General features: G+C 42.0%; 1 pseudogene; it reads right to left on the reverse strand.

Annotated features, from left to right (window-relative positions):
• Positions 1-12: 12 nt before the first annotated feature.
• LOC109614753 lies at positions 13-841 on the reverse strand (annotated as a pseudogene).
• Between the last annotated feature and the right edge of the window lie 7058 nt (positions 842-7899).

Genomic DNA, 7899 nt, shown 5'->3' on the forward strand with positions numbered 1-7899 from the left:
CTGTGCTCTCTATCAATCATTAAGTTGAATTACTGTTTGAATGAGGTCAATACCAGGAAAGTCCATTGCAATCACCCCAAGACATGCCCTGGTGTGGTCCCTGGAGAACTCTGTCAGATACTGATTGAGCCAGGGGTTAATCCTTTTAGCCACCTTTTTGGGTGTTAGAAACATGCCAAAAAGTGTGCCTATCCCAGTGCCACTGGAATAGCTCAGGAAGATATCCTCTTTACCACAATCATCAGAAGCTTGTATCAAGTGTTTGACAATTTCTTTTCTCTTTGTCCGCAATATCAATAACCTCATAGTATCCCTTGCTGTCGGTTTCCAACAGAGGAACACCTAGCTTAAAGCTGGATTTCTGGACAAAAACAATCTTGCCTCTTCAATAGTTGTCATGTCAGATTTCACCCATATGTTCTTATCATCGCTAATCATCTTCCTAACTAGGTCCTCAACATTCTCTTTATCAAACAAATCAGGCTTTACTCTAATTAGAACCAACTCACTTCTGAATTTTGACAGAAATATTCTGATTGTATCAAAAACCTCAGTGAATGAATTGTATTGGTACACAACCCAGTGCATGACATACCGCTTGTTTTTGAAGGCAAATATCCTTAGATCCAAATAACGTATCTCAGCCCTCAGCTGATTTTCCAAATCCCAGGCCTGACACTCTGCAGCTGGGCCTCCATAGAGAGCCATAAAGTCATGGGTTCCAGGAATGGTGATGTCAGATTTACTTGTTGTCGTCAATGTCTTCCATCCAGCCAATCTTGTAGGACTCTGGGAGTTGGAGTCCTTCACTGTCATTGAAAAAGTTGCCTTGTTTTGGCATTCATTTAAATGTATTTATATAATATTAGGTTTTGGTAAAAGGAATAAACAATACATACACTATACCATACCATACCATCTTCTTCCGCTTATCCGGGGCCGGGTCGCGGGGGCAGCAGTCTAAGCAGGGATGCCCAGACTTCCCTCTCCCCAGACACTTCCTCCAGCTCTTCCGGGGGGACACCGAGGCGTTCCCAGGCCAGCCGGGAGACATAGTCCCTCCAGCGTGTCCTAGGTCTTCCCCGGGGTCTCCTCCCAGTGGGACGGGACCGGAACACCTTCCTAGGAAGGCGTTCCGGAGGCATCCGAAAAAGATGCCCAAGCCACCTCAGCTGACCCCTCTCGATGTGGAGGAGCAGCGGCTCTACTCTGAGCTCCTCCCGGGTGACCGAGCTTCTCACCCTATCTCTAAGGGATCGCCCGGCCACCCTGCGGGGAAAGCTCATTTCGGCCGCCTGTATCCGGGATCTTGTCCTTTCGGTCATGACCCAAAGCTCATGACCATAGGTGAGAGTAGGAACGTAGATTGACTGGTAAATCGAGAGCTTCGCCTTGCGGCTCAGCTCTTTCTTCACCACGACAGGCCGATACATCGACTGCATTACTGCAGAAGCTGCACCGATCCGTCTGTCAATCTCCCGTTCCATCCTTCCCTCACTCGTGAACAAGACCCCTAGATACTTAAACTCCTCCACTTGAGGCAATACATACACTGCTTTTTTTTTTTAATTTTTTTTTTTTAAGCAATACATACACTGCTTAAAAAAATTAAGGGAACACGTAATCATCAAAGAATAACACCAGGTGAATTAAACTTCAGGGATATCAATCTGTCCAGTTAGGAAGCATAAGCGATTGTGAATCAATGTCACCTGTTTTGGTGCAAATGAAAGTGACAACAGGTGCACTGGAGAGGCAACAGCAAGATAACCCAGAAAAGGGAATGGTTTTACAGGTGGTGGCCACAGACAATTGCTCTCTTATGATCCTTTCTGACTGATTCTTACCTAGTTTTGCGTTTTGCTGGTGTCCTTGTTACTACTGGTAGGATGAGGCAGTACCTGCAGCCCATTCAGGTTGCACAGGCAGTCCAGCTCCTCCAGGATGGCACATCTATATGCGCCGTCGCAAGAAGGTTTGCTGTGTCTCCCAATACAGACTCGAGCATGGAGGAGAAACCAGGAGACGGGCTGTTACACGAGGAGAGCATGACAAGGCCGCAGAAGGGCATAAACCCAGCAACAGGACCAGTATCTGCTCCTTTGTACAAAGACGACCAGGAGGAGTACTGCCAGAGCCCTACAAAATAACTTCCAGCAGGCTACGTCTGTGCATGTTTCTGACCAAACTGGCAGAAACCGACTACATGAGGGTGGCATGAGGGACTGACATTCTCTAGTAAGACCTGTGCTCACAGCCCAGCACTGTGCAGCTCAATTGGTATTCACCTCCTGGTGCAGGACAATGCCCGGCTTCATGTGGCCAGAAGTGTCTAGGCCAGGGGTTCTCAACCTTTTGCAAGCTGGGCCCCCCCCAAAGCTGGTTCATTGCAATTGGGTCCCCACTTCCCGGCGCCACCCCCACTACACCACCTTGCATAGATAGATAGATAGCCCCCTAGGCTATTATTTTTAGGCCCACACATTATTATTATTATTATTATCATCATGAGTAGCGGTAGGTAGGCCTATTATCATTACTAGGCTATTGTTATAATTGGCACTAGCACCAGACTTCAAATGTGAGTTTGCAGGCATTATTATTATTATTATGAGTAGTAGTAGGCCTATTATCATTACTAGGCAATTGCTATATTTGGGAATTGGCACCAGACCTCTGATATGAATGTATGCTCTATTATTGTTATTATTACTAGGCCTAATAGTAGGCATATCATCTATATTTTTTACAAAAGCTTGCAGGTAGGCGATGTTAATGTGAGACCTGAGCCTGCTTTTCCTTGCAAAGATCCTCAATTCTTGGCGCAATGTCTAATCAACATAGCCTCAAATCATTCGTTTTGAGTGCAGTCATTTTTGAGAATCCTGCCTCACACAAATATGTTGACGCGAAAGGGAGGAGAATCTTCAAGACGACGTCACAGAGTTGAGGGTATTCCTGCATCAATGCTGCCCAGAATGACGATAGAGGGCAGGAGGTAAAGAGTTCCTTCAGCCTACTGCACACACGACACACTGAGGTCTCAGATCAGCCATGACTGTAAATCCAAACTGTGTTTTGGGTGTTGCAACACGGTGAAAAGGGCAGAGGGGTAGTTAGCTAAGAGATTAGTCTTTAAAAAGACTGTTTGGGTTTTGAAGTAAATTGATTTCGATGGATAACAACTAGACTAGCAAGTGATGGCACAAGCGAACTTGGCAAGAGACTAGACTGGACTGAATGCAGCTATGTGAGTCAAATGCAGTGATTTATTTGTGTGTAAGAGTGAGTGAAGAAACATTTACACCCCGCTCTGTAAACCAGGGCGGGAACGGCGGCGGCCATGCGCATGCACGATTCATTTGCAGCCTGGACGCGGAGTGGTGTGAGTGTCCTCACTGCTGCGCGAGGCTACTGAGAGACTGACCACCTGTGAGTGCTTTTGGACGGGGGAGGGGCTCACGGCAGCACCCGCTGCTCGTTCAGCACAGTAACTGCAGAGTGATACGTGCTTTCGAGTCTCCAAACACCACAAAACATTTTTCGCCATCTTATTAATCACTAAATTCACTTCTGACAACGTTTTAAGGAATTGACAATTTGCTTCAAAAGTTTTCGGAGTTGAGAAGCTCCATGAAGTGATGCGACCACCAGCTAGTGCCTGTCCCGGCCGCTAGCTCGTCGGTTGGACAGTCCTGTGCAGAGACCTCACTGTAAGCTGGAGGTCTCTCAGACCGCTCTCGTTAATAAGAGGCTTTTATTTCGCCGTTGACGGTTTGTTTGTTTATCTCACAACACATGTACATCATAAGATCAACGGGAACCTGTGGTTAACTTTGGTTAAATGGTCTTTTCGGAGTTAAACTCCAAAAGTTGCCCTGCGGGCTTGACAACCTCGATGACCGGGCTCTCTCACTCACACACACACACACACACACACGTCCACAGCGCAGCAGGCAGAAGCGGGGAAGAGAAAGATACCGTTTCTCTTCGGGAGACTTGTTTAAATTATGACAAATATGCTATATACATTTCACTAGATTTGGGCGGGCCCCACCGGTCTAGGCAGTTCCTGGATGACAAAGGCGTTGATGCCATTGGTGGGCCCTCACATTCCCCAGACTTGAATCCAATTGAGAACTTCTGAAACTTAATGTATCAGAAGGAGATCCCCTAGGACACCATCCACCGTCTCATCAGGAGCATGCCCAGACATTGTCGGGAGTGCATTCAGGCACGTGGGGGCCATACACACTACTGAGTCACAGTGTGAATTGCTGTGATGATATTTACGCAAGCTGGAACAGCTTTTGATTTCAGTTGTTTACTTTTCGGTGTGAGTTTGTATCCAGCCCTCAATCGGTTGGTGATTTTGTTTTCCACTGACTTTTGTTATGTCTTTCGGTTGTCAACAAATTACACAATGTACAGTAAAGGTTTTGATCTTTAATATATTTTGTTCATCAAGACAATGTGATTTAAGAGTTTCCTTAATTTTTTGAGCAGTGTACATAAAGCTATACTTACGTAAAAATAATCAACAGGAGATGAACAAGATTCAGTACTTTTGGCCGTGTAGTGCTGTTCATAGTAGCCCTCAATTGCACAGTAAAGGAGAAATTCAACAACCTGAATTTCATTATAGCAAACCATCTCTTACTATGTTTTCCACACCAAGACAATTATAAAAAGGCCCCTCATTGATTCACCAGGCAAAAATATAACTTCAGAATTGCAAAAGACTGGTATACTCACATACAGTACAGTTCTGTCCTAGTTTCTTTCAAAAGTCCTGGTGGTCTGACCTCAGCAGAGTAGAAACTCACGCATAATATGCTGATAAAGGAGAGCTGTGGACTTGTGGTGTTTACCCATTTTTGTTAGTCTTTGAGAAACATTATCATGCAGGTTGCTGATCCCGGACCTATTGTGTTATGGTATAACTTTGTTTCTCTGTACTCTTTAAAAGGGGAAAAAAGTCTTTATGCTTTTTAAAAGTTTAGTTTTTTTGGTATTCCTCCACAGATATGTGGAGTCATCGCAATCTCAAAAATATTGGCTGACATTTTAGTAGGAGCTGATTATTTAAGGTAAGACATAATTGCCCATGGCAGGAGCTGCCTCAAATTTGCTGTTTTGCTTCAATATTGTGTTGGTAAAAAAAAATTAGCGAGCTTCATTAAGCAGCATTTTGTACATCCTAACCTTCAAAGATTGCTTTAAGGAACCTGTTTAGTTATTGTAAAGTTGGTAATTGTAACTATTTGGAAAAAATATAATTAGAAAAGGTGTAAGGATAACCTTTACTGTCTTGCACTTGTTCTGTCTCGTTAAACTCACTCTACAGTTAACTTGAAATGTCACAAAGGGGCTATTGAAACAGTACCTTTTGTATAGTTCAATAAGTTGGAACGGTCACACGTTGCAATGCAGAGGAGTCAAGTCTAGGTCAGTGGAGGAAGCAATACTGCCTAGCAACAGCACTTCAGCATGTTAAATGTGCATGCATTTTATTGAAATAAGGTATTTTATTTGCTTTTGCTTCATTAACAGAGTACCATCACCTGAAAATAGCAGAGGTCTCTCATGTGACTCATGTACTCGGTCTTACAAACAACTCAATCTCAAAGAAACGGTCGTCCACTAATTTATAGATATCGCAGGACAGAATACACGACACAGTGCTGTAAGCCCATTGGGTAATTACTGTCGCGCTTTGACTGAATGTGACTTCCTGTGTATGGATAAACAGATGTTCTGTTATCTAAACATAACAAGCATACATTCATACACTTCTACACCCCCCCCCCCATCACGCATGTAAACAAAAACATTACATGTTTGATAAAACATTAAAAGTACAATTCCATTCCTAATGAAAAGAAAAGGCCCACACACTTTTGTCTTCGTCATGTTACAAATGACTTAGACAAAACAACAAGGAGTATCTGACCAGTGAGGTCTTATTGTTCCTCAAATGAAAATGAATGTAAACAAGACAATTGACACACCCCATTCTGTATGACAGTCCCTCCCCCACCTCAGATTATAAGGGTTGAGAAACCTATTAACATCAACAGGCTACTATCATTGTTAATGGTGTTCAGTAGAAAATCAGACCCAACATAACTTCATGATTAAACATTCCCCAAAAGTTAATTGAACAATCAATATTGTATAAATATTGCTACAATATCAAACAAAAGACTCATGCATATCCTGTTGTACCTGTGAAAAATTCTACCTTTAATAGGGAAGGATTCACCTTCCAAGCATACCAGGATATCTGTCATAATGCCGATCATTAGGCATCGTCACACAATGCAGTATTGTAAGCCAATTGGCTAATTACTCTTTGACTGAACTTGATTTCCTGTGTACAGATAAACAGATGTTCTGTTGTTATCTAATAACATGCATACATTCATATACTTCAACAGCTGTTTTTATTTTTTTTAATCTTGGTGAAGTGAAGCGCAGATTGGTTGATCCACAAATCGCACTTGCATGCAACATTTTAAAAATCACCATGATAATGACAGTAATGTTTGAATCAAAATCAGAAGACCGAGCACAATATTTTAGTAGTTTGGAAAAATTATTCTACAAAATAATTTGAATGATATACTTATACTGTATTTTATTATATCTGGAGCCTGATAATTTTCCACCTATTATTTATCTTATTTTTGTGTTCTATAATGAAATGCAGATTTTAAGCCTATGGGCAAATGTGAATCAATCAAACTAACTAGGGCCTAAACATTTACATGTTGACCAGGGCCAAAGGAAATGCAAAATTTACTTTCATCAGAGAACATAACTTTGGACCACTCAGTAGCAGTCCAGTCCTTTTTGTCTTTAGCCCAGACGAGACGCATCTGACGCTGCGTCTTGTTTAAGAGTGGCTTGACACAAGGAATGCGACAGCTGAAACCCATGTCTTGCAAATGTCTGTGCGTGATAGTTCTTGAAGCACTGACTCCAGCTGCAGTCCACTCTTTGTGAATCTCCCCCACATTTTTGAATGGGTTTTGTTTCACAATCCTCTCCAGGGTGTGGTTATCCCTATTGCTTGTACACTTTTTTCTATCTTTTCCTCCACTTCGCCTCTATTAATGTGCTTGGACACAGAGCTCTGTGAACAGCCAGCCTCTTTAGCTATGACCTTTTGTGTCTTGACCTCCTTGTGCAAGGTGTCAATGGTCGTCTTTTGGACAGCTGTCAAGTCAGCAGTCTTCCCCATGATTGTGTTGCCTACAGAATTAGACTGAGAGACCATTTAAAGGCCTTTGCAGGTGTTTTGGGTTAATTAGCTGATTAGAGTGTGGCACCAGGTGTCTTCAATATTGGACCTTTTCACAATATTCAAATTGTCTGAGATACTGAATTTGGGGTTTTCATTAGTTGTCAGTTATAATCATCAAAATTAAAAGAAATAAACACTTGAAATATATCAGTCTGTGTGGAATGAATGTATACATTATACACGTTTAACTTTTTGAATGGAATTACTGAAATAAAACTTTTTGATGATATTCAAGTTTTATGACCAGCACCTATATATGCAATATACAGTGAAAATAAATATACAATTAACATATTTAAGTCACTATGAATATAAATATATGAACATGAAGAAGACTTTGGATCAGCAACAGCAGCAGAGCCTAGTACAGATGAAGGAGGTCGAGAGAGGGAGATTAACGATATGGCGTCAAGGCAAGGATGGAGAAAAAAAAAAGGCTGTAACATATACAGCTCAGTTTCATTTTTATGTCTATATTAACAAGAATATAGCATAACAATGAAAATATAGCTGAAGAGTGATTTAATATGTATTTTTAAATAACATGCTGGGAGAGGAAATTCAAAAATGCAATTTTTGCTGTGGCATAT

The sequence above is a fragment of the Esox lucius genome, chromosome 20 (genome assembly GCF_011004845.1).
Source record: "Esox lucius isolate fEsoLuc1 chromosome 20, fEsoLuc1.pri, whole genome shotgun sequence".
Classification (NCBI taxonomy): Eukaryota; Metazoa; Chordata; class Actinopteri; order Esociformes; family Esocidae; genus Esox; species Esox lucius.